We start from the raw sequence: 23,729 nt of genomic DNA, 5'->3' as shown, positions 1-23,729 counted from the left end.
GCCCAAACCCAACTCTGAACCACGTGGCAGCTGTTTCTGTGAAAACAGATGTTTTGGGGAGTCGTCTTGACCCGCCTTTGATTCAAATTACAGGTGGTCTTAGGCTGGAATAACCAAAACATGAAATGAATAACCTTCTATGTTGGTTCTCAAATGAACTAGCCTACTTATTTTGGTTAAAGCTTTCAAGAAAGCGCCAGGGTATTTTAAACATTTTAAAAATGGGTTTCTTAGGGGGTCCATGGCTCAGTGGCAGAAAACATTTTTTGCAAGCAGGAGGTCACTGGTTCAGCTCTTGGCATCTTCAGTGAAAGAACTGTAAGTTGTAGGAGCAGTACAAAGGATGGTCGCTAAAATGCTTCCCAAAACGAAACAAAACACCAAACCTCAAGCAAACATCAAGCATAACAAAGAGAGCACTAGAAATCTCAGTCCTTTACCACCTCAGGAACTGGTCTCTAGAGCCCCTATTCAAGACCTGGGCTGGAACTGTTCCAGCCCTTTGTGAACTGGAATATATGTAAAACATGGACGTGACTCAAACACTACAATGACCTCTGCCTTAGACTTTGAGTAATTGTTGCTGAACGTTGGAGTACACAAGAGTGGACTACATGTTCCAATGTTCTGACTGTAAATTGTAGCTTCGTATAGCTTGAATGCACCAGTATGCCATCAGGAGCACAAATATGCATACTTTCACAATACATCGAATGTCTGGAGCCCACAATACTTGGGGATTGTTGTTATTGTTTGACAGATGCGCATTTCAGAATGGTTACCTGGGCTTATTCATACATGAACATTGCTCCATGTTTCATCTGTTGATGATTCATATTGAGAACTGCTTTCATTGGAAGGAAATGTATTGTGCTTTATATAATGAGCTGATATTTTGTCTGAGGTGTTGTGATAGGGAGTGAATGTTTTCAGCTGCCTCATCCGATATTTGGTGTTGTATCCATCAATCAACCAAGCCTTCACATATTCATTTACCTCACTAAGCTTGCCAAATGTAATTAGCTGGCTGGATCTTATAAATGTATTAGAAATACTTTAAAAATTGTATTTTTTAAGAAGGTTAGTATGTACTGTGTGGTCACAAAATACATATTTGCTCTAAGTGAACTCCAGCTATTCACCAAGAAAAGATGAAATCTGAACTTTGTGCAGATTATTGCAAATCCAAAAATCTAGCATGTCTTACTCTGCTGATGTTAGTCACAGGAAGGAGGTATGACTTATGCAGAATGTTATAACCTTGTCCCCCCTCCCAACTACTGGAAAGTCTCTCTCTGGCTTTTGAGGTTTCACAGAGCATTGCTCTTATATGTTTGCAATTGTCTTTGAAGTTAAATGGAATAGATTTTTTTTTCTCAGCAAGCCTTTCCAGCTAAAATGACAAGCAGCACTAGAGAACACATCTCAGTCTCGGACAGTGGTTTCTGTTCCCAGTCTTGTAGGTAAAAGTAGGGAAAGAGATCAATATATTCATCTTCCTGTGGCTGAAAATGCTGCAGGTGGTGGCTGTCTGCAGGAGGTGAAGGAGAAAAGGCAGATGTTTTCATCTGACCCCAGGTGCTGCCTTGGTTGCATGAAAAGGTTGAGAAAAGTGAGAAAGTCACAGGATAGAAGGTGATAAAGAGGGAAGAAAAGACTGGTGGAACAGGGATATGTATCTATGGGCAGCTGGGTATGAGACTGGGCACGTTGAAGGCAAAAACCTATGACTAATTCATACGTATGTGTACAACACTGGAGTGCTCTTTATGCAGGCCATCATCACCTGATATTCCCGTCATCAAGTGATGAACATTTGCGAGAGAACCATCCCACCAAATAAAGAAGAAAGACTGAGAGGGAAAGAGGCTGCCTAAGTGCTGTGGGTGATTCAGCCAGAGTGGCGGGTGGGCGGGCTTAGGATGTGCCCAGTGGAGGCTTTTCCTGAGATATGACGGCATTTGGGCTTGCAAAATATTTCACCCACTTACCAAGGCTGGCTTTCCCACTCAAGCCAAGAGCCAAATGCTCTCTGCTATGCAATCAAATAATGGATACAAATACGTAAATGTAATTGTAATGTTCTCTGGTCTTTCAATGAGTCAGGTACCAGCCAGCCTGCAAGAGATGAAGCAACCGTGTTTACGCCTCTCACTCCTATCTGTGACAGTTTACAACCAGCTGCCTCCCTGTTCATTTATCTTTTCTCCTGCCTCACAGGGAATGTTGCCTCTCCAATTGCTTAGCCATTTAATAGCACGCAGAGGGAAAAAAAGAATACCTGAGTTACACCAGTGAAGCATGTTGAATGAAACAAATCCATTTTATTCTCCATACTACTAGTCAAATTATGATGCAGAAAGATGATGCAAACTATCCTATTTGCTGAAGGATCACAGAACAGGAGCCTCATGTAGCCACTGGAGTTTTTGATTCCTGGAGCAAAATATCACAACACTAAATAGGTTTCTTAGGGGCAGGGGGAAGCCATGTAAACCTGGGAGGAAAAAGTAAGGAAAGAAAAACATTGTTGCTCAGTCCAGGTAAATATATATAGCAGTAAATATATAGCCGTAAATTACAGTGGTACCTCAGGTTACAGACGTTTCAGGTTACAGACGTTTCAGGTTACAGACTCCGCTAACCCAGAAATAGTACCTCAGGTTAAGAACTTTGCTTCAGGATGAGAACAGAAATCACGCAGTGGCGGCGGGGTGGTGGCGGCAGGGACGCCCCATTAGCTAAAGTGGTACCTCAGGTTAAGAACAGTTTCAGGTTAAGAACGGACCTCCAGAATGAATTAAGTTCTTAACCCGAGTTACCACTGTAATGGAATGCAACTTCCTTACATTTTTGTGTGTGCTTACGGCTGTGAAGTTAGGCCTGAAAATGTGTAGGCAAGATCTGCTAAAATCTCAGAAGCTCCAGGGGTTGCGGAACAAGGTTTTCAGTGGTTGAAGGCAGGATTTCAATGCCCTGTGTAGTGCCTACCTGCTCCCCATGATTAGCAGAACCAAAATCAATGGTGGAATATAAGATGTACATGTACTTAACTTGCATAACTTATGCAGGTTACAGAAACTGGCCTTTTGAAGCATAAGATTATTCTTATTACATTTATATCCCACCTTTCCTCCAGGGAGCTCGAGGTGGCATACACAACTTATCCTCTCTCTATCTTATCCTCACAACAACCCTGCAAAGTAGGTTTGGCTGAGAGATGTTGACTGGTCTGAAGTCATCCAGTGAGCTCCATGGCCAATGGATTTGAACCCCAGTCCCCCAAATCCTAGTGCAGTATGCATACTGGATCTGAAGTGCAGAATTCAAAACTTTTTTTCAAAGAGCCCTGCCACTACAGCTTTAGCTCTGAGCAGCGCAAACAGGAATTTGGCACAAGAAGCGCCAAGCTCTACTGCTCATGTTGATCCTACTAGCTTGTTTGGAGTAGCAAGAGGATTGGTGCAGTCCCCTCGTGGTTTGCAGGGATCAGGTGCACCAATGCAAAGCTTTGCAGGAAATCTTAACAGCATCAGAGCAATACAGGGCTTGAGTGTCTCTTGGGACTTATTGGGTAGGAGATTGTAGAACTGCTCAGTTTCCCTGTCTTATATATCAGTCTGGGGTGTGTGTGCTTGTTTGTTTGTGGGTGTATAGTTGAACATTAGCACCAATTATTATAGACAGACCAGAAACGGTGATGTTTTTCTTTTTATTTATTATGCCACATTTCATTTTTAAAAAGAGTCATTTACAAAATATATAAACAACATCAAAACAGTGAATTCAAACCAGCAAAACAGTCCTATTAAATAGGGGCAGAACCAGCACATCAAACAGAAATTAAGACAGGCGATATCCAAAATTGAAAGTCCAATAAAAAACAACAGCCTTAAACTACTGGAGAGACAGCAGGAAGAAAACTGAAAGACCCTCTCTTGGGAGAGAGTTCTAGACTAGAGCATCAGAGTCAGAGTGTGCCACACTCTTTGTAGTCTCCTCTACAGGACATCCTTAGGAGACCTTGAATGCTGGACAAGGAGGAGAAATTCCCTGAAATAATCAGGACCTCAGCTGTTTAGGGTTTTAAAAATCAGGTCCAGCAGCTTGAATTGGTCCTGCAAGCCAGTGCAAGCTGCTTCAAGATAGGTGAAATAGGAGAAGACCGGGCGACACATTGTCAGTAGGATTGTAGCCTTAAGTAGTTAAACCAGGCCAATATGGTGCTCTCTCTCTCTCTCTCTCTCTCTCTCTCTGTGTGTGTGTATTTTGCCTAACAGCTTTTCTTCATGGTTCCTTTTCCCCCTGGCTCAGGTTTTTCTGCTCTTCTGTACTTTAATGGCCAAGCGAAATCAACCATACTCACCTACTTGTGGTACAACGCTGAGGCATGCTGCGAGAGATGTGAATCTCTACCATGTCAGGATGCAAATTACCGTATTTTTCGCTCTATAAGACACACCAGACCATAAGACGCACCTAGTTTTGGAGGAGGAAAATAAGAAAAAAAATATTCTGAATCTCAGAAGCCAGAACAACAAGAGGGATCGCTGCACAGCAAAAGCAGAGATCCCTCTTGCTGTTCTGGCTTCTGGGATAGCTGCACAGCCTGCATTAACTCCATAAGACACACACACATTTCCCCATACTTTTTAGGAGGGAAAAAGTGAGTCTTATAGAGCAAAAACTATGGTAATTTTAGTTTGGGTGCAGATAGGGTTGGCGGGATAATGCACTTTTAACTTGGGATGGTATCTGCAAAATTATCTCCACATTCCCTGAAATAGTTAAGCTGAAATTAAGGAGGGTTTATTGAGGGTTGGCCATGAGACTTGGTTCTTCTAGTTCATGTTGCGATAGCAGAGCACATGCGCTGTGTGTGCAGATCAATCCGTGGTCTTTATTTATTTCTTTAATTTGCTTGTATACGACTTAATACTTAAGACAATCTCTGTGTGGCTGTCCAGTTAAAAGGATGTTGGAGAGATGGGAGAGTCCTCTGCCGAAGACTGCCAGGCAGAGTAGCACACATTATAAGAGATGGTGGAGCCATCACAGATACAGGATGATGTAAGCAGGGATACGTCTTATTCCTTGACTGGACGTCTATTGATGGTTCACCTAAGGTCATGGGTAGGCAAACTAAGGGCCGGGGGCTGGATCCGGCCCAATCGCCTTCTAAATCCGGCCTGCAGACAGTCCAGGAATCAGCGTGTTCTCACATGAGTAGAATGTGTCCTTTTATTTAAAATGCATCTCTGGGTTATTTGTGGGGCATAGGAATTCGTTCATTATTATTATTTTTTTCAAAATATAGTCCAGCCCTGACAAGGACTGAGGGACAGTGGACTGGCCCCCCGCTGAAAAAGTTTGCTGACCCCTGCCTAAGGAGCATTCAGCCTCTGCATATTGAACATAGCTCTGGTCTGAGGAATTCTCACAGTAAACGCTCAGCTGGTACTAATACTTCTATTACTGCTGCTACTATTTACTGAATTTATTTGCCACTGCCCACAAATAAATCTCAAAGCAACTTCAAAAAGATCCTGGGAACTGCGGGATGCTGAAAATTGTCTGTTGAAGATTCCCAGATCTGCTGTTTCAGTGCTCCCCGTGGTAAGGGGATAAAATCAATTTAAGTCTATAGCGTAGATATGCTCAGAGTTTCTCTGGGCAAGGTCCATGACATCCCAGCTGCAGAAAAAAAGCAACTGAAACAATTCCCTTGACTCCCCAGAGTCGCTGTACTTGCTCCCATTAGTTTGGTCTGCTACATACATCCTTAAACCCTCCTGATGCATCTCACAGCTTTACTTCATCTTCCCAGAGATTCAGACAGGAAGAAAAAGGGCCCCTCAAAGTTTAGCAATGACAAAATCACAATGCAGCCAGAGGTTTCACCATCTGCAGTGCTGTAGGGCAGTGGGATTCTGTCCAGAATCACAGGGCTTGCCATCAACCGCCAGCCAATTATATCCAGGTTTCCATTCGCAGAGGGTACCGATCGTGCTCCCAGCCAGTGGCAAAGGGCTGCTTTCCAAGAAATGATGCCAACCTAGGCCAACATTCTATATGCCGTACAAGCTTTTTCTTAATTCAACACAGACTCCCACAAGCTAGACTTTAGGGTTGAACATTTAATTCACATCTAGCTGTGAATGCATATTCCGACCCCCACCCCCAAATCATGGGAACTAGAGTTTACCCCTCAGAGATCTACAGTTCCTAGCACCATTAACAAACTGCAATTCTGAGGATTCTGTGGGAGAAATGAGACGCTTTCGGTGCGCTTTAAATGTATGGATTGATACACTGTATCAATGCCATTCTTAAAAAATGCATAGCAGTTAGACTACAGTATGTTTCTGCAAATTCCCTAAAACCCTGCAAATCCATCACCCATACCAATGTGATATTTTTCTTCTTCAGGTTTAATGTTTTCATTTGTCATTCCCCTCTGCGTGTTGCATGCCGCCTGCATCCTAAGGGGTTAAGTTTCTTAAAAAAAGTTTCAGCTTTGAAGTGCACAGGCCACTGAAGAACCGAATAACCTGGCTTTTAGATTTCAGAAGGATTTCAGTTTTCAACGGCAGGTCTTGTTGGCAGGGCTATTCTTAGCCCTTTTAAGCAACACATGTTCTCCCCAGCTACCATTTGTGAATGCGGTATTCTGTTCTTAAAAGGAAAATCTCTCAGAGCATCAGCTAGGCTCTCTTGCTATAACCAAGAAAGGACAACAGCAGGAGGCCTGTCCATTGGAGACTGGACCTGAGTCAACGGCTATTAATCACAAAGAATCATTCGTAAAATGTATCTTTTGCCTGGACCTTGCTGCCTTGTGATTCTAGGGGAGGGGATGGGTGAGAGAGAACAGGTGATGTGTTGGGAGCCAAAATAAACACTAAATCCGCTAGTTTTCCTTAAATGTCCTTGTGCGACAGATGGCAGGCTGATTTTGTTTAACGTGTCAAGGCAGCATCTATAAAAGCAAACGAGGTTTCTTTAACAGTCTGACGGAAGGAACTTGGTGTTGCTTCCGTTTAAGGGAGAGGTAAGGATTCTTTCCCAGTTCTGAGGGCCTCTTTCCCTCCTCCACAATCTTCCAGGGGCCATATGCTGATGGTGGGCGGAGCCAGAGACAAACAGTGGGCAGAGCAAGGATCATCTACACCCCCATTGTCCAGCCCGGATACTGAGGTCCAGCTCTGACGGCCTTCTGGTGGTTCCCTCCCTGTGAGCAGTAAAGTTACAGGGAACCAGGCAGAGGGCCTTCTTGGTAGTGGCGCCCTCCCATCAGATGTCAAGGAAATAAACAACTACCTGAATTTTAGAAGACATCGGAAGGCAGCCCTGCTTAGGGAAGTTTTTAATGTTTGATGTTTTATCGTGTTTTTAATATTCCCTTGGGAGCCGCCCAGAGTAGTTGGGGAAACCTAGGGCAGGGTATGTATGTATGTATGTATGTATGTATGTATGTATGTATGTATGAATGAATAGACTTACCATCACACAGTAAGCTACACTCCAGCCAGGCAAAAGTCAGAGGTTTCTGCATGTGCACACGCACAAACATCCACAAACACATTGTCTATCCAGGCAAGCAAGAAGCATTACCACAGTTCAATAAAACAGGGCAAAAACGCTTGAAGAGAGTGTGGAGCTGGGCCAATAAGCTGTGTGAGGTGAGGTGGTTTAGGATGAGAGATAGCAACCACCCAAAAGTCACCCTGTTTGTTTCATGTCTAAATGTAGAATTTGAACCCAGGGCTTCCCACTCTTAGTCCGACACCAGAACCTCCACACTACGCTGGCTCTCATGGTTTATGTGGTGGGTTTTTCATGCAGTTGCAACTTTAGCATTCAGTTTTTATTCTAATGAACCTTTCCGTATAACTCAAACCAGCTCACCATTCCTCCCTCTCAGGAATTTTCTGTGGTTTATTTGTTGAAGTAGCTGTTACAGCATATGCATATGCATAAATTGTAACATAATTGTTACACTTACTGAATTAGGAGCCCTAGGGACGTTTGCTTCTTCTGCTCGGCATTGAAATGCAAGCAAGATAAGAGCAAGATGAGAGCAATGTAGAGCAGAGAATTAGCTAGTATGCAACGCTAGAAAGAGGATGTTGAATCTAATGTAATCAGACCTGGATTAGGAATTGAATATCTCAAGTAGTGATGCTTTTCTAGGTCATCCATTATGTACCTACCCCAACCTTCTCTCCATTCTTCCAGTCTCCAAGTGGACTTTGGATTTAGCCCTTGGGATCCTTTCTCCTCTGTGCACCTTTCCCTTCTGATGCATTCAGAGGCAGCTCACTCCTTAATGCTGCAAATTTCTGCTCTTCAGGTGCATGGAGTGAGGGAGGGACAAAAGGTTTTACCTTCCAAAGCAGTGAATGCCCAACTTAAATGGAAAAGGAATTTCCATGTATGAAAAGCAATTTACATGTACAAATTGGTATGGCTAATTTTACCCAACAACTCCCTCCTCCCCTCTCACACACAAACACAAACAAAACTCACTGCACCCACCTCACAATATCATGTGTTTGGCGAGTGAGCGTCATTTGGGGAAAGTGGCCCCTCAAGCCAAATTGGGCCACTTTGGCCCACAGGTCAGAGATTCTCCACCCCTGCTGCAAGTTATAAAGACCTCCAAGCAGTGCAGTATACTGCCCACTACCAACTTCCCATGTTTCCTTCCTACTAAATTCTCACAATTTCTTGTCTACTGAATAAATTCAGTCTTTGTCAAACTATTTTTGAGATTATTATTTTTTGCTTCCTTAATTTTTTAAAAAATATATATATACAAACTTTGGGGTCCCCCCAAGCCATGCAGTTATCTCCCTCCTGTTTTGTTGTGGCCCCATTTGGGCTTCAGTTCTGCTGGTATCCTCCACCGAATTTGCCATCAGAAAGTGGTACACTTTCAGGGTACACAGAACATCTCACAGCAACACAGGCAGGTCATTGTCTAGAGCAGCCTTTCTCAACCTTGGGTCCCCAGGTGTTGTTGGACTACAACTCCCATCATCCCTAGCTAGCAGAACCAGTGGTCAGGGATGATGGGAATTGTAGCCCAACAACATTTGGGCACTCAAGGTTGAGAAAGGTTGGTCTAGAGCAGGGCTTCCCAAACCTGGATCTCCAGCTTTTTTTTGGAGGACTACAATTCCCATCATCCCTGATCACTGGTTCTGCTAGTTAGGGATGGTGGGAGTTGTAGTCAACAGCAGCTGGAGACCCAAGTTTGGGAAACACTGGTCTAGAGGATAATTACAATATACATTTGCATAGTTTTGGGGGATGAAGGCAGACGTGGGGTGTGTGGGAGAGTACTGAGGTGTAGATGGTTGTAAATGCTGTAAGCGAGCACAGGATTGCAGCCCTATACTTTCAGAATGGGGCTGTAATTCAGGGGTTAAGCCCTTGGTATATTTGATTTTAAATGTCCTTAGGTAGTAGGGCTAGGCAAGGTGGATCAATGGCCTGATTGTTCATATGAATCAACTTCATATGTTCAATAGCAATTGTTGGTGAAGATTTGGGAGAAAGGTGGAAAGTGAGCAAGAGGTTACAAAATAAGCTACAGGGGATTTCTAGGCTGAAGAGGCAGTGAGGGAGAACGGGCAGAATTATTATTATTATTATTATTATTATTATTATTATTATTATTATTATTAGAAGGGGACCTTTGTTCAGCTCAGGAAGGTAGAGCTGGAGGAGCAATTGTCACAGGCAAGAATATATCGGCCAGATGATGGTGGTGATGATATAACACTATCTGGTCATCGTTAGGTGGTCAAGCGTGCTATGCCCTCCCTCTCATTTTTTTTAATAAAAAGTATGTAGACATAAAACATAACAGCCAACTTAATAGCAAACCATAAACTAAATCCAAAAGCTCACAGCAGCAGACAGTTTGTTAATGGTTATTTCAAGAATCGATAATGTTTCTCCAGCTTCTATTAGAAATATTGATATTCCCATATCATTCTCTGGTTTCTCTAATACAAGTTAATTTCTCCCCCTACGTCTTCAGTATACAAAATTATAGACATCCATTCTTTCTCCCTGACCCTTGTGGGATTGCGAACTCCTTCCTCTTCTTCTCTTGTGCAGGCATTTCCCATTTAACTTCAGAGGTTAGCATTATAGCTGTGCTAGCTTTTTAGCCAACTAATCCAAACCACAGTTTGGAAACCTGTTTCTATCCATAAGTAGCAAAGTGCTTTGCCAGGGTTTCATAGAAGTGTGCTGTTGGATGATTTAGTGGAAGAACAACAGGCAAGTCCCATTGTAGAATAAATGCATCTCACCGTTTTTGATCCTGTTTGACTTGCTAAAATTGGGCTTGGCCCCTTTGTGTAGTAATAATGCACACTGGCCATCAGCAGAGATCCATCAAGTTACCCTCTTTTTAATATATAATTATTATTATTAGAAATGGGCTTAGGAAGTGAACAAGATAAAATATTATTGATTTTAAATTTTAAAAGGCTATTTAAAGCCGTTTAAAACGTTACTGATTGTGGGACTTCCCAGGGTGGCATTTTAATGCTGTTCATGAAACCAAATTTCCTCACTCACTCCCCCAAGAGTTGCAAAGAGTCAAAGACAGATGGCCTTGGCTCTTTTATGGGACATGCGTATCTCAGACACCAGGGTAAATGACAAGTTGCCAGCCCAACCATTGGGCAAAATGAGGTATCTGCCTTGGGCAGCAGATTTTAGGCACCATTGAAATGTGTCAAAAATGGTCACTTATTTAATTTATCATCACTGTGTCTGGCACTGCTGAAAGGGTTGGCACCTCCTTTCCCACTCTACCCTGCCATAAGATGCCTGTGTTTGTCAGCTTTTCCTGGCAGGTAGAAATTCAGTAAGTGACATTTCCCATTGCTGTACCTCCAGGGGCGACAGCTGTTTGTCACATGAACCTGGCCAGGAAAAATGGAAAAGTGGCAACCAATGGGAGGGAGACTCATTTGAATTTTTCGCCTCAGGCATAGAGATGTTTTTGGGCTGGCTCTGATAAGGAGCATTGGCTCAGCCATGTGCATTAGGAACTGGGAAGATTGCAGGAGCTCGATGAGTTCAGAAACATCATTTGATATATGGCTCAACAGGATAATGTGATATAGCCCATCTAAGTTGCCTTATTAAAAAAAAAACAAGCAAGCATATTGCCTCTGCATATCACTTAACTAACTGCTTTAACTCTCCCCATCTTAATGGCCCAACCATTTTTTTAAAAAAAGGATTGATTCTATTTCCAATGAAATACTGAGGTTGTCAGAGCCTTAAAAGCCCTATAATTTGCGTAGCCAAGAGGCAATTAAGTTACACATCCATTTCCTCTCCCCATTTTTCTCCTTTGGTTTGCTTAAAAGTGCCGTTCTCTTGATTTCATAAGGCCCAGTGGCTTGAACGGCTTACAACACCTAAGTAGTATTCAGTTGCTAGGCCACTGTCTTAAGCTGGAGTTGGTGCATTAACAGTGCAGTCTGCTGGGTGTACATGGAAGGTAATATTCCTTGTGAGGCTCTCTGGGATTCCACTGGTGAAGTGGAATCCTGGGGATCAACTCCAGTTGCGTGTGCACCTGCATGTACAAGCCCTGTTTAGGCATTCAGCTAGAAATGAGCATCAGGGTTGTGTCTGCTGCTTCCACTGCTGCCCTCTATGCATTCAAGGGTCCCATGCACACAGAACCTATTGCACAATCCATACTTTGAAAAAGAGAGAGAAGTGTACGGATTGTGCACACAGAAGCCTGCACATGCCTCCTTGAGTGCACTGAAACTGGAAACAAGACCAGCAGGCAAAACACTTCTTCATTTCTAGCCAAATGAAGACCTGAATGAGTCATTGAATTTTTACTTCTCCTATGCACCCTCCTGCCAGTACAGACATAAATTAATGGGGCAGAAATGAATGGGGCCATTTTAGTTGTCAGGAGAGCTCCTCTGTGCATGCACGAGAACCCTCATTCTTACAGCAGATAACCAGATCATGGCATCGCAAGCAGACTGTCAAGCCCTGCATAACATATCCTCTTTTGCAAGAAGATTGAAAAGAGGCGCTTATCTGCCTTGTAGAGCAGAATGCCACTTATGGGAACATTCAGCCAGAAAAGGCTCAAGGTGGATTTTTACCTTGTCCCAAAATGTTCTTAGGGCAGTGCAGCCTGTACATTTTGCAATGAGTCACACATGCAGGCCGCAGGCTGCAGCTATAGTTCATAAGTTGTCTGGTGCTGAACCAAGCAGAGGATGATCAGCAGAAGGACCCAGCATCCTCCATGCTCCTATTCTTCCCCTCCACTCTATTTTATTCCTTTCTCTAACTAAATGATCAAAGAAGGCTGGGCCAGACTATTGGTCCAACTATAATCCAGTGGTACTCTATTCTGACCCGCAGTGGCCTTCCAGGACCATGGGCAGCACTCTCTCCCTGCCTTGCATTCATAAGATCAATTGATTTATTTTAACTGAGAATGCAACGGATTGACCCCAGAAGTACCCAGATGCAAAGCATATGCTCTGCCACAGAGCTATGCCCCTTCCCTTTGTCATACATTCCCCAAAGAATCCTGAGAACTGTGGTTTGTTAAAGGTGCCGAGAGTTGTTAGGAGACCCCTATTCCCCTTGCAGATCTACAATTCTTGGAGTGGTTTAACAGCCACTCCCTCTTTTCCCAGAGAATTGTAGGTCTGTGAGGGAAGTACTAACCACTCTCAGAACCTGTATCAAACTACAGTTCCCAGGATTGGTTTTTGTTGGGGGGGGGGGGGAGGAACCATTGCTGCTTGTGAACCAGCATTCATTTAGACCCACCAGATGTCTTGCAAGCAGTAAGGGCTTATTTCACTTTAGGCCTTGAGTGCCAACAGTGCTGTCTTCTAAGGCCACCTCTAATTCCATTTCTGTCTGAAGCATGATTCTCGACAGCATGATGCAGATCCATTCAGCGTGCAGGAACTCCCTTCTCAACTCCTCTCTCAGCCCCTACTTTTCAGGGATGGGACCAGGAGATGGCGCACCAATCCCCCTTCTGCCACCAGTGTATTACAGGCAGTTTATGGGTTCTTTTTCCCCCATCAGTAAAACTTATTTGATGCATTTCATTTCATTTATGAATCTCTTCCCATGAAATGTTTCAATGTGATTTAGCCCTGAAAACAACAGCAGTATTAAATGTATTCAAAGTAAAGGGCTGCCATTAGGGAACACCTGGTGGCCAGAGTGTCTTAGGGCTCTCTGAGTTCTGCTGAGCAGAGGATATGCCATTTCCTCCTTGCTTAAGTCCACATGGGGTTCTAAGCTGCATGACTCCAATTAAAAAGCAGTGGAAGTCAAGCAGATAAAACCCCCAGTCCATTTTCATCATTCAAGAGGCATAAGGTGGTGGTGGCTGCTTCTGCCAGGATTGCGAGTACAGTGAAGGGAATGATTTGCTTGCTAAGGCTTCAATCCTAAGTATTCTGACTTTAAAGTAGGTCCCACTGAACATAGTAAATGTTTCTGGGGATGGACTGTAAACGTTAGCACCTGTCTGTTGGCCCAGGTTGGTTCCTGGTTCCCCCATCACAGTAGTTTTCAAACTTCCCACTTTTAGGAAACCCTTCCACATTAACTTTACTGTCAAGGATGCCCTGCATATAAGCCACAGAACCCTCTGTTTTTGCAGAGAATTATGCGGCAAATTCTTGTTGGCAAATTCATATTGCATTACTGCCGCTGAGTCAACTGAGATCAGCAGTCTTTGAGGGAAATTTGGTCAGCAGTACTGATCTCCTTTTTGGGGAAGCCTTGATGAGGTACTCTCACAATTCTCCAGAACATACCATATTTTTCCGTGTATAAGACTAGGTTTTCTTCCTAAAAAAATAATTTCCAAAATTTGGGGGCGTCTTATACATACATGGGGGCCATATCCCCCCATTTTATTAAAGTGGAGTCCCAAAAAATAGGGGTCGTCTTATACATGGGGACATCTTATAGATGGAAAAATATGGTAGTTTGAAAACCACTGCAATATATTAAGAACACTATTCTCTAGTCTACTGAGACTGCTCCTAGTCATTTCACTAGAAAGGCTTAGCAATGGAAATTTAATCATAACTGGAGACTAGAGGAGATGGACATGGATCTGCTTTGTTGAGGTTCTTGAACCAGACAGTTCTGAGACAGTTGGCTGAAGCCCATGAAAGCATGTAAAGCTATTTTTAAGGCCACAAAGATCTTTGCTGTTTTTGCAGAGAGATAAAAGGGTTTCAGCATGCTGGGTTTTCTGCAACATCTATTCATGTGGTTACAGTGACGTAGGGTGGGGGTGCAGGGGGGGCCGGCCGCACCGGGCGCAACATCGGGGGGTTAGGGTTAGGGGGCGCAAATCCATGGGTTAGGGGGCGCAAATTACTTGCCTTGCCCCGGGTGCTGACAACCCACGCTACGCCACTGTGTGGTTATGCCCTTTTCAGCATAACTACCAGTTTGAAATGAGCCCAGCCACCTTAAATGTGGTGATTTCACAGAGGTGATGCATGTATTTGTGTGCTTCCTCTGGAGAAAAACAACCTCACTTTTTCAATGGCCCAGTTTGCATGCAAGACTATACCAAATCACAGCCAATGTTTGTTTTTGGCTGGCCAATCAGGGTTTGTCTGGGGGAGACAAACCACAACCTGGGTTGGGACATGATGTTAAGCTAAACCATGGGTTGGGTTTGGGTAACACAGCAGCAGGAGGAGGACAGGGGGAAGAAGAGGAGCAATCATGATTTATGCTGTGAGTTCCCCCACATATACATATTCACACCTAGCCATGGTTTGGCTAAGCATTACACAGAATGTCTCTGACTTACTTTGACAAACTGTGACACTGTGAATCTTCAAGCCATCCCTGTTTGGGGGGTCACTTGTGGGCCTTATTCCTGACTTAGAATTCTGATGAATCCTCTTAGTTTTCCATTCATTCTTAAAACCATCACTCTCCTTCAGGCATAGACTATAAAAAAAATTCATGATGCATTCTGGCACAAAGCCATTATTCCAGGGCCAAATTCTCCACCTTTATCATCCCCTGCATTGTAAGTCTTGTGTCACAGTGAGCTCCCAGCACTGAAGATAATCTTTTAGGATATAACAGTGAATTCTGTCTATGGACTTTCCGATTCAATCTCCCACCCTCCCTGGACTTTGAACACAGATGAAAGATGCTCAGTGTTAAAGATGGGAAATGCAAAATACTTTCCTTCCTTCAGCTAAATCTGTGAAGAGGCAAAATACCAAACATAGGCATTTAAATGTGCCTTGAAATGGCTGTTTCATAGCCCTACAAATATTGGAACATTTTATTTTTAGCCTATAAGAAGCTTGAAGGCCAGCTAGGCGATTATAGGATGTTTAAATCCAAATTTTCGTCCCAGCATTTTGAAACTAACCTTTTTATTATTTTCCCAATGAAGTGTACCCATTACGGAAAGCAATAATATATTTCTCCTGCAGTCTAAAAGGAAGTAGCCTGAAGCAAAATATGGCAAAATAGGGGGGTAGTCTGTTGGAAATGTTTATTTTCCAAGATATGCACTTTGTCAGTGGTGGGTGGGATGGAGGGTCTTATTTGAATGTATATACCAGGCATAGGCAAACTCAGCCCACCAGATGTTTTGGGACTACAACTCCATCATCCCTAGTTAACAGGACCAGTGGTCATGGATGATGGGAACTGTGGTCCCAAAACATCTGGAGGGCTGAGTTTGCCTATTCCTGGTATATACAGTTATTAGGACTTTGAACACTAAAGGAAGACCACGATGAACTTACAACAATTACTATCATAGCACATTCACAGTGGATGTGGTCTATGGCCTGGATAAGCACACTATAGACTTTATTGGAACTTTATTTAGCTCAACCACACCTTCCTCTGTATGTAATGCAGTAACTAAACTCAGTATAACAAGCTAATGCTTAGTTGAATTTTATTGCATGGAACTACACTTCAGTAAATAATGTGCCAAAGGTCTTATACCAAATGAATACAAATAATTAATTACAGCTGGTTCCAGGGATGAATTGTGTACCTATGAGAACTTTAGCTCTTCATCAACACACACACTGATTTAAGTTCCAAATGTGTTGAAGTGCGTTGTCTTCTTTTTTAGTTGTTATGTTTACTTGGTCTCCTAAAATGTTTACATGAATTGAATGAGGGGTATCAGCTTTTTCCTCCAAGAACTGTCCCTTCCCCCGGCACTCCACTGGCCTTATGATGGAGATCTGCACGGATGTTTCCCAAAACATGTCTGTGAAATATGTGGTGTCAGCAACAGATATTCCATTATTGCCAAACCTCTGCAGTTTAACATTGAAATACAGGCCATGTAATATTTTGTACCCTTATGTACCACCTTTCTTTTTACAAGAAAACCCAAGGAAGTTTACAACAAATTCAGAATTAGACTGTAACAACCATGAAATACATTCTCCAGAATGTCTCATTTGGATTCTGTTGAAGGACAACTTTTGACTACCTCAAGAAAATAAGCTTAGAAAAGGGAGTATAAAAGCCATCAGTCCAGCTCCTCCAAATTAATTAAATTTATTTTGACTAAAGGATGGTGAGGTCACTTGGCCCTCTCTGTGTGCCAGTGACTAATGTTGCTCGTTGCAGGAAAATTCCACTCCAGCAGTTCTGGCCACCTGGAATGAGAGCAGCACTGTAAGGAGAAACAACTTGGTTGGACGCTGCACTTTGACTTCAGTTCTTTCCCGCAACGATGACAGTATTCTGCCCAGGAAAGTAGCGCTGCGCTCAGTTTTATGCGCTTCCTAGCCTCAGATTAATGACAGTTCTGCGGCACTCTTTGGAACCTCAGATATCTTACTAACAAATAGAGCTTGGGTTTTGTAAGCATGCACACAAATTTTTGGCTACTCCTAAAAGCCCCCCTCCCTAATCCAAATATGAACTTGGTTCAAGCATGTGAAGAGAAAAGGAATTCTCACAGCCCCACATTCCATTCCAGGTGTAGTTTGGCTTGCTGCATACTGGATTGCTCACCTCTGCTTTGATGTAAACATTGCTCAGTTGTTGGAATATGAGGCTCTTAATCTCAGAGTTGTGGGTTCAAGCCCAACATTGGCTGAAAGATTCTTGCATTGCAGGGGGTTCCATCTCTACAATTCTGTGATTCTATGTCCTCAGTCTTAACTATGAGCCGTTAAAAAAATGATCCAATTTATAGTTCTTTGTAGAATTTGGGTTGTCTTGGGCTAGGTGTGTCCATCAAATTTCACCTTTCTGGGTGGTGTTGAAATACCTTAGCCATTTTGAGGGAGAGATGTATAAATGTTGAGGTGCCTTGGACCAGACATGCTTTTATTTCATGATGACCTGCCTGCTTGCAGGGGCCATCCCAAACATCTTTGCATGTCAGGAGTTGGGAACAAGATTTGGCAGGCATTCCCCACCAGCTGCTTGGATTGGTGGGCAAGCCCTCCCACCTGTCAATCAACCACCTGACATCACAATGATGGCAGATGAGTCAGCTTAAATGGAAAGAGTGGAGAGCGCACTTAGAGGGAGACCCAATAAAGCCAAGTGTTTTCCACTCATCACCCTTGTTGCATTAAGTGCTCTGTGTAGGTGTTTTGTTGAACATCATTTTCTGCTGTGTTTTAACTGCATGGTAGCCTGCATGAGTCTTTGGCCATTTGAACTTAGAACTTAATTACTACTTGACAGTCACTTACAGATGAAGGCAGAGCAGGAGTTCAAGTGTTTTTAAAGAAGAAGCAGGTTGCCTAAATTATGAAATAGAGACTTGGCCTGAAGACAAGCAGGGCCAGTAAAAAGGTTGGGAACCCTTTAGATGCAAAATGTTTTCATAATTATTATTATTTTATTACACCTGTATTCCAGCTTTCCTTCAGAAGCTCAGGGCATTTTATCACATCAACTATCTGTGATTTGGAAGATGCTGAGTTTATGTTGACTAGTCCAAGATCACTCACTGAGTTTCATTCTTAAACAGGGATTACTCTGTCCACTGCACTGTGCTGATCTCTCAAGTATAGATTTTATGTAATGCTGCCACCATTTCACTAGGCAAGGGTGTGTCACTAGGCAAGGGTGTGTGAGTAGTGTGATAGGCAGAAATCCAGTAGGTACTGCTTTCTCCATCACTGGAGGGGAAGAAGAGTTGTACCTACTGAATTTCGACATGTGACGCCACTGTTAAAGATAAATAGCCTGTGTCAGGAACAGGGGAAAGTAACCTACCAGAAATCCATGGGAAATAGTATCTGCAGTTGGCTTGTAGACTTTTAAGTCAGATTCACAAATGAAGAATTGTGGCTTCCCTTCTGTAGCTTGTTGGGATGATAAAGCTTTTAACTTTTCTTAGCCTAATTTTAAATACACTACTAGATTTTAATGGATTATTGAATATTGCTTTATTTGATATAAGTTGTTTATTTTAAAGTTATTGTGATTTTTTTGTATGGGATTGGATTGTTATTATTAATTTTTGACATTTTATTATGTTTTAATATGTGTTGGGGGCCCCCAGAGTGGCTGGGGCAACCCGGCCAGATGGGCGGGGTATAAATAAAAATATATATTATAAATTATTATTATTATACAAAGCTGGGGAATGCTTAACTTTTTAAAAATATACATCTCAAGTTTCAAGCTAGGTGGAAAGTTTAACAAGTCTGTCAGCAGATACTGTATCAGGGATTCTGCATTTTATATCTTCTCTTTGAAACAAGATGCATATTTAGCTATCTCAGGATTAGAAGAGGCTTTGGCTTGTCAACCCAGCTTTTAAATTGAGAACCATTTGAACTGGAGACTGCAAACTTTCAGCTTTGCTTCGCAATTTGTGTTGCCTGTTTGCTTTTGGTGTTAATCATGCTTGGGGCTTTGGAAGTCACTCTAGCGATAAACATTTGGTAAGGAAAGATTGCTCATCCGTTGTATATGTCTAGCTTTGGTGTGGAGAAACCTACTTGTTTATCCTAGACAAATTTATGGAGGGTAAGACTCTCAGGGGCTGGCTGTGATGTCTATGAGCTACCTCCCCTGTCTGGGGCAGCCTGCTGCTGAATGCCAGCTGGTGGAAATTGCAAGTTCAGCTGTGCTCAAGGGGGGCTTCCCATGGACATCTAGTTGGCCACTGTGAGAGCAGGATGCTTGATGGACCATTGGTCTGATCCAGCAGGGCTCTTCTTATGTTCTTAAATATTTAATTTGAGAGCATTGGTATACTAATGCATTTCATAATGAGTGCAATACATGGAGCAGAGAATGACAAAACTCTTTCCATCTCAAGGCAAGCAAGAGACTCACTTTGGGGTGGAATTCTCATTCAAGAAGAAACTGCCCACTCCTTCCCCACCTCCCAGAGATGTTATGCAGCTCTGCTATCAATTTTCCATAGCCTGGACTAGTACAGTGTGCTGCAAATACAGTGGTACCTCAGGTTAAGTACTTAATTCGTTCTGGAGGTCCGTTCTTAACCTGAAACTGTTCTTAACCTGAAGCACCACTTTAGCTAATGGGGCCTCCTGCTGCTGCTGTGCCGCCAGAGCACGATTTGTGTTCTCATCCTGAAGCAAAGTTCTTAACCCGAGGTACTATTTCTGGGTTAGCGGAGTCTGTAACCTGAAGCGTATGTAACCTGAAGCATATGTAACCCGAGGTAGCACTGTACAAAACAAGAACTCTAAATAAGTGCCTAGCCAGCAACTAAAGCACACAATCTCATCCACAGACTACACATCCCATCACAGAATATATATATATCATCAAGGAATTAAGCATTTGCGCTTACCCATTTGATTTAATAGTTTACCTAAGGAATGTAATTTACCCTCCACTAGGGAGGCTAAGATTAGTTCCAAGGACACTGAGTGAATCTTTCAGAGAAGTGATTCAAGTCTTATACAGAACAAATTTGCCAAGGAAAGTGTAGCTATAAGATAGGTCAACTTCAGACATATACTTTTGGTCATAAAATGAAACGTGTAAACCCAGAAGCAAGATCGTTGGGGCCTAGTAAATCGGGTCAAACTTTTCATTTCAAGACCTGGTCATTTTAATGTAGAACTCCCATACTAGTTTTGCCGGTCTACCCATTTCCCAACACCTTGGAGAAACAGTAGCCCTCTGCTGCAATATTGCTGTAAGAATAATGCACACGGGAGTGGTTTTAAATGCTGTAATTTATTGGGATAATAGTGAGATAGAGCCATACAAAAATAGGAAGCAAAAGTTAATGCTCAAAAAAGAAGTCTGATGTGACCCTTAATCTGCCCTGGAGTTGTTATTTTCATAGAATGGGTGGCCTCTACCTCCTGTTCCTGTAAGCCTTGGTGATTTTTATTTTTATTTTTACAAAAAAAGTAGCAAGCCTACCTAGGATCAAAGCGTCAAACTTCCTTCAGTACAGGCTTTTAAAGTTGTAATTGGAGAATCCCAAAGAACAACAGACTTCTCTGAGCCAAAGCCTCCATCCTTCCAGGTCCTTGAACCTCTGATGGGCATTTGCTTCTCACTCTTCAAAGTCAGGACTGCTGAGAAAAAGAAAGCATCCCTGCGGGAGGAACTGATGGGAAATGCAAGTTCCTGACTCAGAGTTCTATTGCATTCTTCTTCCAACTTCTAGAAACAGCACTTACAATTTAGAAAACTCTCTCTCTCTCTCTCTCTCTCTCTCTCTCTCTCTCTCTCTCTCTCTTTCTCACTCACCCACCTCTACCCACCCACCCATCCATCCAGTATGCTTCCTTTCTCCAACAGAGAAAATATGAATTTGATAAGAGACTGAGTGAGTAGGCCTGTTTTGCCTTGCATGGCGATTGCATGTGATTAAAAGAGAGATGCAACAATACGACCGACATACAGAGGCCTTACAGAATATTCTCTGTGGAGTTTGTTCTATATTTGGGACTCTGGTATGACAGTATGTGTTGTCAGAGCTTTCCATGCGTCTCAAGCACCATGACCGGAGTACCACGACTTTATAGTCTGACAAAACACACAAAGCAACAAGGCTTGGAAAACATGCTCTGATGGTTAGCAGAGCTCTAGAGCAAAGACTCATTTCAGGAAGGGGCTTCATCTAGGGAAAAAGGCAACAGAGTCATAGGCATTTGACAGTTTTTTTGATCAGGGATCGGTGGGCGATTTGTGTTCCAGACTGCTGACAGCAGCCATTTTGTGTGAAGGGAGACAAAGAGGCAGCTGATGTTCATGGCATAACATACAGTGAACGTCTTGTAGATCTGAGAATCCCAGATCTCCACAGATGGCCAGATGAAGATGTGCCTCACAGAGAAGAACACATTATGCACTTAGAACACGAACTCCAAAATAGATGAAGGACTGTGTGTACAAGGTGTTTTTTATTATTTAATGTGAATGGAGAAGTAGTGCTGGAACTGGTGACGACAACGAAAACACCACCAGTTTCAGTTACAAACATTCTTCCCTTACCGTTGAATAACTTGCTTGCCTACTCTTCATTTCAGCGAATGGACCATCAGTCCAGAAATTTAACCCAACACATTGCATCAAGTGGTGGGTTCTTGTGAGCCGTAATTTAGTGCTAAGCACCCAGACCAAGAGCCTAACAAACTTATGCCAAGGGTGCCTCAAGACAGTCACTAATTTCAACAGCATACCAACAAATTCCGGTTGTGCAATTGGGAGTTGAACCCTCTTCCCCAAAACATTGGACTTTCCACAATAAGGAAAGTGGTAGCAAAATGCAGTGGAAAGTGTGAGATGGCTGCCCTTGGGGAAAATGCAGGCAATTTTGATTTAAATGTAGGATCTCGGGGGGTGGGGTAGGGTGGGGTGGACTATTCTCCTGGGCTCCTGTCCGCTGCTCCTTTCCCCACCCCCAAAGTTTCCCACTTCAGTCTTTGTACAAGAAATTGCCTGTATTCCAGACAGAGAGGAGCTCACTATGGTGCCAGCTAGCAGGCAGGCATCAGTGGCTCACCAGAGCCTGCCTTTGATGTCAGCCCAGGCACATGAAGTAATTGAGAATATTTTGAGTTTTGCAGTGATTCTCAGGAAATAAAAGGACTTACTGACTGATACCCCTTTGGCATGTGCAAAGTGCCCTTTCCTTTAATTTCTACAAAGGCCCCACACTTCTGGGATTAAGGGGAAGATCTTCCTCACTGGATAAATAGGACATTTCCCCTGGATGCCCATCCTAGGCAAATCCAGCGTTCTGTGCATGTGTTGCAAATCCGCAGCTCCAGTTGAGAACCACCTTTTAAAGCCCATAGTCCCAGTTTGCCACTTTGCCCATTGCGCTTGGCAGGATTTGAGTCAGGAGGACTGGGGGAAGTGGCAGCTTAGGAAAGAGAAAGAGGTGGCATTTCCTTGGGTGGGTAGGGGAGCGAGATGGAGAGCCCACTTGGCCAATTCCAACTATACATGTACAGTATGTTGGTGCAAGGAGGGAACCCAGCTTCGAGCTATTCCCATGCAGAGCAGACAAATTCCTACAGCTTGGCCTAAATTCCCTGCATGTCAGAGGAGGAGACACATGTACTATGATTCCGATTGCCTGCCTGAATGATGATTTTCTCTCTCGCTGAAATGAGAAGTTAAGAAATGAACAATTCTATCTCTTATTTATATATTCATAGAAAAATGTCACATCAGAATAGTGAGCCGCTGAGTGGATTATCATAAGCATCATTTGTAATGTAGCTGTCTTGACTATTAGCGGATGAAAATATCTTTGATTTTTATCTTCCCTTGAAAGCTAGACCTGTGCTCAATAACACTGTTTTGTTCATCAGAATGTAGCTTCTGTTCACCTTCAGGAAGTATGTGATTTTTGCATACCAGCTGCAGTGTTATCACGTTAAGCCAAATTTGAGAAAGCCAGGGTTTCTGTTGTTAAAGGCTCTTTCTCAGGGATCTTAGCGCTTGCTCTAGGGATTAGAAGAGGACATGTAGGGTCTGGTCAGGCCTTGTAAAGTGCAGAGATGCTGATGAAATGTAACTCTTAGATTGCAGGGAGAACCTATGCACCAACACTACTCAGAAGCATGGTGTGCTGGTATAACATGTATACATGCCTGGAGATTTGTATACTAAATGCAAATAAATGTAAATAAGTTGTAGTTATGATTGAAGATTCATATATTACAAGTACCAAAATGACATTTGCTCTGCATATTTCCATATACTTTCATTGTGGTGACAAACCCATTTCTGTAGGTTTGAGACTGTTTTGAGCTCTTGTTTTGTTTTACAACCAAGTGGCAAATGCATTTTACTAAATAAATAAATAGAAAGCTTCCTTGTGCTGCAGCAATGAAACTGCTGGCACATTTGCAAAGCTAAGCAGGGTCTGGTATGGTTTCAAATTGTATGGGGGACCACATGTTGAGATTCCTGCATTACAGGGGGTTGGACTAGGTGACTGCTGGGGTCCCTTCCAGCTTTACAATTCTATGATTCTATTGAAAAAAAAATACATTGGCCTATTGTCTTCACCAACTGGCTGTGTCTCTCCATGGGCAGGAGTCTTTCCCGGGAGATGCCAAGGAGTGAAACTGGGATCTTTCGCATACATAGCATGTGTTCTGTTGTCACTGGATTTCAGCCCTTCCTCCTGTTATACAAATAGTCCGGTAGGAAACCAGCTGAATTTCATGTGCTCAGCTCTCACAGTT

The 23,729-nt window shown here is 42.9% G+C and overlaps 1 protein-coding gene across 15 annotated transcripts in view; it reads left to right on the top strand.

The window, feature by feature from the left end:
- The window catches only part of KCNMA1 (potassium calcium-activated channel subfamily M alpha 1), a 557,989-nt gene that overhangs the window by 13,970 nt on the left and 520,290 nt on the right, over positions 1-23,729 (top strand). The gene's annotated exons all lie outside the window — the stretch shown is intronic.

The sequence above is a fragment of the Podarcis liolepis genome (genome assembly GCF_965112155.1).
Source record: "Podarcis liolepis genome assembly, chromosome: 5".
Classification (NCBI taxonomy): Eukaryota; Metazoa; Chordata; class Lepidosauria; order Squamata; family Lacertidae; genus Podarcis; species Podarcis liolepis.
This window is presented reverse-complemented; position numbering and strand designations above follow the sequence as displayed.